The sequence below is a fragment of the Colletes gigas genome, unplaced genomic scaffold (assembly GCF_013123115.1).
Source record: "Colletes gigas isolate AHSC1104 unplaced genomic scaffold, ASM1312311v1 Colletes_gigas_Sc00025, whole genome shotgun sequence".
Lineage (NCBI taxonomy): Eukaryota > Metazoa > Arthropoda > Insecta > Hymenoptera > Colletidae > Colletes > Colletes gigas.
Window position 1 is genome coordinate 1,267,612 of NW_025106654.1, and position 11,135 is coordinate 1,278,746.

The following is an 11,135-nucleotide window of genomic DNA, read 5'->3' on the forward strand; positions in this document are numbered from 1 at the left end:
TACTTGGATACTTTTTTGGAACGAAGTTTTGCTTGATATTGCAGTACTATTTCGATTACCAGCGACGAAATTTGATGAAATTCTCAAATTTTTAGGCCCGAACAACATTCGACCAATCATTCCCATTAATTCGCAATTCACATTCGTATTATTTATATGTAAAAACTGTTAATAAGTAGAAAACTCGTGGTACCGTGGCCGTGGAAGCTTTCGATCGTTGAAATGGCGGCGATGATATTCATTTTAACAATTGGAAGCTATGGTGTCTGTATATGTGAGTAGAGTTTTGCGCCTCCTCTCGTACGTAGCCTCTTTTTCCGGACGCAGGACCTTCGAGAGGAAAGAGAGAGTCCTGTCTCAGGTAAGCGGTCGGATCTCGAGGTGCAGTGGATCGGTGGGGGCGATTGGGGCGTGTTGAAAATCCTCTCTCACGAGGCCAGAGAGAGAGAGAGAGAGAGAGAGAGAGAGAGAGAGAGAGAGAGAGAGAGAGAGAGAGAGAGAGAGAGAGAGAGAGAGAGATAGTGGACCCTGCCGTGTCGCGGGATAATTGGGACACCGTGTATTATCGCTTGCGTGCCATACTTGCGGTGTGCGGTGTGTGATTGGATAGGCGGAGATGGGTCGCGCGAGATAGCTGACCCTAACTAAGGTAGAAACCGAGGCTATATCTTCGAGGACCATCTTCTCCATCTGCAGCAGCATTACCTATCCACGTCACGGGTTGATGCATGGCGTGGGCGTTCCTGCGTTTCGTACGCCGTGGTTCTCATTTAATTACCGTTCACCTAACCGCCTGGTTTTCCACCGCGATACGAATCCACCGTGGCCATTCTTCCCCTGGCTGCCCTTTTTCCAGCGTCGCGCCATGGGTGAAACAATTGGGAATCAAACGGAAGAGACCAAATTAACACTTGCAACCGTGTATGTTCGATGACAATTCGAACAAATCTTCATCGTTCAATTTTAACTTCTGACGAGGACCTTGCAACATCGATTGTTTTAACGAATTCGGAGTAATTTTATTTCGAAGTCTCGACAGAATCGGAGCTCGATGGGAGAATATTATCCGAGGGATCGTCTCCTTTCCGATCGTGGTATTGGATCGCGTGTCGGAGACGCGGAACGAACGAAAAATAAGTCATCGAGGCGATAGCGGACCGAGGCCGGCAGCGATAGTCGTGAGAAAAATAGACGACGTGGAAAAGGTCGACGCATAGGCGAACGCGTTGCAATTATCGAAAGACAGCGATGGAGGTTAACCACGCCCCTGTCCCCTCGGGCGGCCAATCGCGGCTGTCGCTGGTGTCGCCCTGCAGCGGAGACGCAGCACGATATTCCGACTCGACGAGAACGGATCCGTTCGCATGGAGAACGTTCCACGAAGCGAAGATTCCCCACGGGCAACTTTCCTTTTCCGTTTCGGGGATAGGTAACATCCTAGAATGATACAATACTCGAAAATAAAAACGGTACGTTTAGAGTTGGAGTCAGACTCCATTTTGGAGTTCCGGAACTCGTAAGTATCGTTTGCCAGCGAAACGATTCTGTTCCTTCGCGATGGCTCGCGAAGCATTCGATGCAAACGCCACGTGACTCGAGCAACAAATATGGCGGCCACGGGATTCGAAAGCAGCGGTTGGGGGATATTGGAAAACCGAAGGTAAAAAGGTCGCCGGACGAAGGAACGATTTTACGTTGGGGGACACACCCACGAAGGGCGGCGACCCTGCGTGGAATCTGTCGCGAGCTGAGTTTCGAGGCAGGTCGACGGCGGCAGTTGGTTGACAGAACGACCCCGACCGGAAGGAGGCTGCTAGGCGACAAGGGACGGGGAGCACAGCTGGGAACCGGCGGTCGGAGGGTGAAAGCAGAAGGGTGGGTGGCGCCGAGAGTGACAATCGAGAGAGGACTGTCACCGAGTTCGGCGAATCAGGGAGCCTGGCGACGTCCTGGAGGACAGGGAACGCCAGGGCGCAAGCGCTCGTGACCGCTGGACACGCGGGCGACACATCGATCCGCGCTTCTACAACCTCCGTCTCGTCCACCCACGCCTTCCCCCGACCTCTTTTCCTCCTTTCCGTCCCTTCGCGTTGTCTCGCCGTTCCTCCTTTTCCGTCTAACCTCCCTCCTCGTGTCATCGGCGTCGCAGGGGGGGAGGGAGGTCACGACCCGGCTCAGGCTGCATCCCTAATTATTATTGCACCTCGTGTAGCCACAAATCACGAGGGATGGTCTTCAAGATCTTTTTAATACGGCAGAAAAATCGCAAGATGAAGAAGCATCGAGAATTGCGAACTTAATTGTTGAGTATCTATCACAATTATCTATTCTGTGGAGATTCCATTGGGGATCTATACATAGTTTACTATCATTAGATAAACTTGGAGCCACGTGCCAAATAAGGTGTACTAATATTAAAATTAAAGATAGTAAATGTTAAATAAAGTTAAATGATTTCTACATTAATGTTCTAGTTGATTTATATAAATACCAAGTGGTAAATAGCTTTTAGGAAAAAACAAAGGTGCCATTTTAGTCTGAAACGAACTTAGTTCCGGACAACTCGCTGCACTTTTTATTATTAAAACAGAAAAATACGGCGAAAACGAAGGTAATTCCTCGAACGACCGGATTTAAATTTCATAACGGGGACTATCGCATCGCCCGTATTGGGAGGCATCAAAAGTACGGGGGGCACTTTATTCACGCGTATTCAGACTCGGCGTTTGAAGCACAGTTCATTCAGCGAGTTCATTTTGAACCGCTCGTCTGGCTTAAAACAGCCGGAATCAAAAACTTTTGATATGGGGATTGGCTCGGAATGATTACACCGGACGAAAGCGTGAAGATCGAATTTTCATTTAAATACATTCCAGGGGGGATAAATTTCAACAATTTTTTTGGTCACATTATTTTTGAGAATACGACGAGCTCGCGACTCGATGAGTTCGATAAACGAAACGTAAATCACGTACGCGTGGCAACGGCCGGCAACTGGGTGGTGAAATCGCGTTTAGCGATTGAAAATTTATTTAAAAAAAATTCCGATAACGGTGTACTGTCATTTTGCAGAGTTCTGTCAGGGTTCTCGTAAACAAACTTCAGAGTGCTGGTCACCGAAGAAGTTAATTCGAAATCCGGTTGAAGAAACGTGGCCAGAGGGGTTTGCGAATCAGAGTCTCAAACGGGTGGAAAGAGCACAGAGCCGGCCAACAATTGCTCCGATAAGCGTATTGATATCTTCTGTTTCTCGGGCGCAACCTAGCGTGATCTTTGCTACCGACTGCATTGACATCCGGTTGTCGGTAGCAGACCAGACGCGCTATAAAGTTCGACCGCTTTGAGCGGTTTTCATCCCCCGTGCCACCCTCTTTCCCGGGGGCGGCGCGCGCGGACGATCGATCGCCTTCTGATCCATTTAAGTGATTTTCGCCCGAACTATCCCGTGGCTGCCTCGCGATATCAATCGCCGCGATTCTGTAATCATCTGGCAGCCGTGAACAGCGTCGTTGCAACGCGTCTCGAACGAATCGAGAAATCAGGTAGCCGGAAGTCAAGGAACTGACAGCTTCCGGGCAACGTTTCGAACGGAAAGGGACTCGAAACAACTCGATCCACCCGACGATTTGCTGTTCGACGAGCTTTGACTATTTATTACGTATGCAAATGTTTGTTCTGGTATTCGAAAAACCATACTTTGGACCAAGCACTTTGTAGTACAACAGGTACAGTACTTTCTATATCGAACTCTAGATACTCGATTCGATGTTGCGTAACATCTGAGCGTTAAAAAAATGTATTTTCGAACCCCGGAAGTGTTCGTCGAAGCGTCGGAGAACCCCATTTAGGTTGGACCGAGTACTTTGCAAGTATAATAGGTGTAGTAACAGCTTTCCGCGAGTAGCACTCGAACCCCATGGAGCAAAACTTTGCTATTGGTTTTGCTTCGGATTGGTGAGTGTATATTGAACTTGAACCCATCCCTAACCGGCCAACAATCGGAGATGCTACTCGTCGACGAGAGTCGCCCGCGAATACCTACTAGATATCGATTCCCTCTTGCACCTCCGTCGGAGGTGGTTTGGCCGGGAGGAGTACGAGGAGGTGGGTACTGGCCGACAGGCTTACTCGCGTCTCACGGACGACAAGAGGGTGATATATTGCCACGAACTACCCACCTCCACCCTTGCTCACTCTCCTTCTGCGTTCCGCGTTTTCCACCGGTAGCGATGGCCTCGACGCGTTTTCAAGTTGCAACCAAACTGTTCCAACCGTTCATTTGCTTGGGTTTCGTCTCTTATTCTACACGGAATGTGGCTTTACGTCGCGTAATAAGTTGGTAGGTTGGAATAGAGATCATACTATTAATAGTAGCAAACTGCAATTTTAACACTTAAATGGATTATTGGGATCGCTGTATTGTTTAATATATGTCAATGTAATTATTTGAAAATTTATGTAACCCTCCATTAGTTGATGAAAGTTGATTTTCATTTATCAAAATCTCAATGAGATTGAGAGTCCACTTAAGGGTTAAAAACAACCTGCAATCCGAAAGTCACGAATCGAAAACATATTATGTACAAAGTTCTGTTTACTTTGGGCATATTGAAATTCAAAAGTACTAAATAAAAAATTGAAAATGATAAACGAGTCGAATGATTAAGATTTTGAAAACGAGGCACCTGAAGGGGGGAGGCTACACCCTCTTAATTCGTGCCTGGTGCGTAGATAGACAAATGTTATCGTAAAAGGAGTTTGCTATGAAGTTTTCCAAGATTCTTAAAACCTGTTCCTCGAAAGCTCGCGAGAGGGAAAAAATCGAGCGCCCATCGCTACCCGCCAACTCCCGGTCGCTTCCTCTTTCTCTTTCTCCGTCCACCGCTAACCCCCAGTGCCGGCACTTCAAACCACCCCCTGCTCGCTCCCCATTCCGAGCTTTATTCGAAGGAAGATCCATCTCCATAATGGCCCCCACGCCCTCCCCTGCCTTCTCACACGCTCTATCCGCATTGTGTATACACCGTACTGGAAACTCGCGAGTTCTATCCGCTGCATCGTGGCTGGGGACTCACGAGTTCTCGCCAAGACGTAGACGTTCGAACGCGGCGACTATAATTGCACGATAATTCTTTATTCCAAAAGAAAATAACCCCTACACCAAGAGCCAAGAACTTGTGGACCAACCCTCTCGTCTTCCTAATTTCTACTTTCTATTTTCACGACTTTTCCATAAGACTGGAACTCTTAGCGTGTCCAGTGATGGCGAACGCGCAGAAAGCAAAAGACGATGATCGACGGAACCCCGAGCAGGTAGCGTGCAGAGATCACCTCGACGGGATCGTTGGCGTTTTTCCTGGGATCTAGCAGGACGCGTCGAGCCGATATCTACATTTGAGATTTCACGCGAGCCAAAGTCTCCCCGGGGCTGACGGCGCAGGGGCCGCTGCCGGCTCTCCGGGTGTTCTCACGCTACGCCTTGCATCTCGCCGACCTTTTTTCTTCCCGTTCGTACGAGGATCGAGAGCCAACTCCGCGGGAACACGAACCTTCGGGGGCGAGGCTCCCTATTATGCGTAACCGATCCGCTCGAGTTTCTGGGTGTTCCCCTCTCGCTACAACGAGTACCAACCACGTTGACAGCCCGCCCCGCGGACACGGTCCACGGAATAGGGTGTAGCGAACTCGTGAAATAACCCTCTGCGATCGTAAACTGAGGTATAACTGTCCTCGAAAATCGAACACAGCTTGCTCATCGAACGCTTGGACCTCTTTCACAGAGTCCTGCTTGTGGCAACGCCTCCAGTACTCGCCGCCAGAGGGCTGCGCTCTCGTTTCTCTCGCAAGCGCTCGATTGACCCCTCTGTTTCTATATATGCACTCCTCGACTACCCAATATCACGACCTCCCGCCACCAGCAAAGAACGCCAAATTTTCAAGTAAATTAAGTAAATCAAAAATTGTGTGAGTTTTCATGGTGTTTGATACGATTAAGAGTACGTCATAGTTTGTCAACCCTTGCTCTAGATATACCCCCTCGATTTTTCCACGGTGATGGATCACGTTTCGATTGAGAGGGTCAGTTTCCCAAGCCCCCTTTGTTCCCCGGAGTGTTTCCTTCCGGCTTTCCCGCGGCGAATAATCGAGATTCGTCGGCCAAGTTCTCCGTGTTTTCGCGCGAACGATACGGCCGCCGGGAATTGAAATTTCGCCAAAGGATAAAAAATTATGAAAATCCGTGGCGCGAGAGGGGGGCGGGGGACGCGCTCGCGTACACACCTGCCGCCCCCGTGCCGAGTTTTCCGTTGCCGTGGGGTCGGGAACAGATTAAGCTTTAGGAAGGAGATTTATGGGCGAGCGTGTAATGAGCAACTTTTTCATGCGATGCGCACGCCAGGGTTAGCCTCCGGGGGTGGGATTAGCATAAGATCCAGCAGCTGCAGACCGCGCGCGACGACTCCGCCGACATCATCGCTTCCCTTATCCCCAGAAACCCTCCCCATACCGCCTGAACGTGCGTTGCACCTCGAATCTCATTCCCAATTAATATACATCTATCACCTGTTTGCAGGCAATTATTCGATCTTTGTATTCACAGGTGGGAAAACGACTTAAGGGTTGAAAGTACCAAGCTAGATCGCGATGTTTAGGTGGAATAAGGGCTTAATCTTCCAAAGTACAATCTGTATACTCTCGAGTAATCATTTTCTCGATAGCTTTAGGGTATAGATGCGCTCTATATTGGGAAGAAAATATGGAGAATAATAATAAGTACCAAACTTAAACCCGGGGGTCAAGTTCGCCATTTTGTTTAACGCGCGTTCCCGCCAAGGATGTTCGAAATCTCCGAAAAATCAGCGTCGAAGCGAAAAGCTAGGGCATCCGCTTCGATTATCCTCGTAGGAGCAGGGGAGGTGGGGGAAGTAACCAGTGGCTGCCGTCTCTGGGAGTACGCGCGATAGATCAGCAGGATAGGAGGAGGATAAAATCCTGGTCGGCAGGATGAAAAAAAGTTCCCGTGGAACTGTGAAGAGGTTAGCGAGGAGCGGGGCAGCGCGCGCGATAGCGCCGGAGGAGAGGGTTACTTAATTGAATACTCGGAGAGCGAGGATTGATGCCCTGTGTCAGTAGCCGTGTACAGAGGCATCGGCGTAATAGACGTATTACGAGGGCCTTTACGGGCAATTATGCTAAGGCCGAAAGCCGCGATACGTAGCGCCTGCCCTCGCCTCCGAGCCGTCACGTATCTACAGATAAATGCACGGGAATTGCGTAAGCCTAGGCGCGCCGCCGATAGGTAGCGCGAACGATGATGCGGATCGAGCCGGCAATCGGCACGGAAGACGCTGTGTTCCCGCCTGATTGCCGCCCCGATCATTGTCCCGCCTCGAAACTTTCCCCGCGGTTTCGCTCCTGATCATAAGGACGAACCGTGGACGAGAGGATCGCGGCGTAACGCGCGATAGGAGTCATTCCGTAAATACGAGATGAACGCCGATCGGTGGCCCCGTAGAGATTTCTCGGAGGCGCCGTAGAGGATAGACGCGCTCGCAAAGATAAGGGGGGATTCGTAACATGTTGAATTCATGGTAAATCATTTAGATTCCATGTCCTTTAGAAAGATGTATTACTTTTTAAGTTTCAACGATGCATCGAATAAACGTGAAATATAAACGAATATTTGATAGAATGATAGGGACTTCCCGGAGCGGAGGATACAGGACACTTTCGGGGTAAAAAATATTAGGGTGAAGCGCAACGTTAGAGCGGTCGGTTGGCAACGCGAAACCTTTCATTTGTCTGTGGTGTGCTCCCGGCCCGCGATCTCGATGGCTCCGGCGACGAGCCAGAAGCGGGGGGTAGCGGAGCGAAGGACCGGGAACGGGGAGAAGCAGGAATAAAGTGGAGTAGACCGGAATAGAGTACAAGGTGTATGCCTAGAAGGTATAGAGAGAAAATGGTAGCCAATGGCGTTGGCTCAGCGTCGTTGCTACAGTATTGAACGTCTCCTACGTGGGCTCCAGATCTCTCTCGGTCGTCTCTCTCTATCGCTCGCTCCTCTTCCACCTCCCCAGTCTCTCGACCTCCGTTTCCTCCTGGTCCTCTCTCGTCCTCGTCCACCGCCTCTTTCCTCCCCCCCGGCAACGGTCCAGGAGATCCATCCGTTTCTCTCTTTCCCCGCGGCCGTTCCTCGCCGCCACCGCCTGGTTTCCGTCTCCCTTGTCCTTCCCTCCGTCGGCTACTCGTGACCCGACGACGTCCTCCCTCCTCCCTCTCCGGCGGTCCTAGGGTGGAGGACCCTCCCTGGTCCTCCCTCCCTGCGCCACCATGCCGTTTCTCCTCGTCTCTCGACCCGACAGGGGATGGCTGAGGCGGGAGGGAGGGAGGGCAGCCTCCGGTAACCTCTCTCCATCGGTGAGGATCCCCGTGAGTCTGCCGGTCGAGATCCGGAGGTGGTGTGAGGCGGCCGCCTCCTCTATCCTCTCATTAATATCCAGAGACACGACCTCGGGAGGTCCGAGCCGGGTCCGCGAGCCGCGGACTCCTGATTGGCTGCTTGCTAGCGGCGACATTTCGACGGACCTCTTCGAGCCGCGGCGGAGCAGAATCCAGGAAACGTCCCGGGTCTCGTCTCTTTCTTCTGTTGCATTTTCTGGCGACCATTTCGGATTAAACGACGATGGAGGCTTACGCGCATAACGAGTATCTTACTCGACAAGAAACGTTGGATACGCGCGAAAGTTTTTCGTGGGTTTTGGATGAACGAGAAACGAAAGAATCGAGCTCGTCCTCCTAACACGGACTATTGTTCGCGTGAATTCGTCCGGAGCGAGGTCGAGTCGCATCATCCGGGGGGGGTTGAAACTTAATTTCTGCGTTTTCGAGCCGCATGGCGCCAGATCCCGTAACGTGATTCGATAATTGCCGTAATCTGGACGAGCGGCCTTTCCTTATTCCGGCCATATGCTGTCCGGGCCGAGTGCACCCCGAAGCTATCGTCCCGAACTACCGACTGTAAAACTTCCTGCTGGACGCTTCTTTCTTTTTCCCTCGCGCCGTTGCTTCGGAGATTGGAAGCTCAGGAAACAGTCGGCACTCGTTGCCGCGGGATTCGTCAGCAGATTTCGTTGCGTTTCTCTTTTTCCCTTTACTTCGGGTTGCCCGTCTTCTTCGCTGCTTCCTGTCTGTTTGCGGACGAACATTCGTGTGTTACAGGAATCCCTCCCTGTAACCGTTGTTAATTAGTACCGTTCGAAAACGCGTTGCAAGATAGGACCTTCCGTAATCAACGAAACGAATTTCGCATTAGCAGCCTAAACGAGAATCCTCTTCGGAGGAAATACTGTTAGCAAAAATTTAAACCGAAACTGGAATGGTTTCAACTATAAAATAATAATGTAAATTAAATGCTTCGAGGATTTCGCAAACACATTAATAACGTGTATTATAATACGATAAAGTAAAAAATGAAACTGATTTTGAAAATTCGATCGATCGTGAATTGGGTTACGCGTCCGTCCGTTAGTCATTGTTTTTACTTCCGTTCGACGCTTGTAAACAATAGCCGCGATAGTATGTTGTTTGCTTTCTGTCAATTCTATTATCTTTTGACTGAGCAGAAACATTTAAAAGTGATAGTACTACGCCATCGTCAATGGTTACGACTGGTAACTTACGAGCTCCGATACAAGTAGAAATAATCTGTCATGGACAGACGCGCTCGTGTTACGGAAATAATAAGTAGAATTGGATTTCAACGATCGAACGCAACCATTGTAAATCAATGGAACGGGGCAGAATTGAAATATAATAAACTTTCTATCAAAACAAACAAAACTTTCTTTAAATAGTTGTTCGATCCGTTGGAAAAGGAAACCCGGTACGAAGAAGCTTTGTATCACGGTCACAAATTATTCGGTTTCCGGTTTGATGCACAACACTGTCGGTTGCATTTGATCGACAACTGTTAACTCCGACGTTAGCGAAGCAACTTTTATAAACGCGATATCGTTATCGTCCGCCGATAATGATAACCCTTGCCAGACCACAATTTGGATCGCGTTACAAATGGTCTTACGCAAGATTGTGAACCGCGTTTGAGCCATCGAGTTCTGACTGCGCGAAATACGAAAAAAAAAAAAAGATGGAGGTTTTTAAGGACTTTTCACCCGTGGCGGGAAAAACGCGCTGATAAATCGGGAACGATACGTGTAATCGGCGCATCGTAACGGTCCAATAAGACACACAGCTTCCAGCCGGCTAATAATCGGATGCTGGGCAAAAGTTCCGCTATAACCGTTTTATTTAACTCCGGTGCACGGTTCGACGGAATGCAATTCCACGTTCCGCGCAGCCGACTAGATGCATTAGCCAAAGCTCAAATGGTAAGGCGGGCGCGGAAACTTTTTGGCAGTGGAATTCTACGGATAATTCGCATTACTGAAACGGATTATTCACCTTTCGGTCGTTGGAGAGCTCTGGAAAAAAATACGGGAAAAGCGTTTCGTTACTTGTTTCCGATACAACGGGATCCCCGAGTTGGTTTTTTTAATTAAGATCGGCGTGATCGTTGCGTTTTGTGGCAGCACTATGACGCACACTCGGTCGCGAAAGTCTTCGTACGCCTCGATGAAAGATAGTCTTGAATAAAATATAATAATTTTATAGAAATACTTTCACAGACAAAGGAAGAAACTAGCCAACTTAAAGTGATGAAATATAAAGAACTATAATACACTAGACAGTAGTAACAATTATTACCTTTTGCCAATGATGAATATAGGAAGGGGAATCCCATACAGGTAGAGGAAGTGACACCTGATGGACCAAGGGAAAATGTTAGAAACTGTAACAACAAACTATTGAGTTAATAAAAATTTGATATTAAATATAAAAACATATTATTAAGATACATGACAGAAGTAATGATAAAATAAATATACGAATACAACATTGAAGTACGGAGCAGGTATGTTCGAGTGAGATTGAAGGAAAATCTTTTATTTCGTAACTGCTAAAAACCGAACTACGGGAAATTAAGCGGAAGCTAGATAATACTGAAAGAATATGTTTAGGGAAGGGAGCTTGGTCTATCTTCTATTAACGTATGTTTTCTTTTAAATATTACACATTAA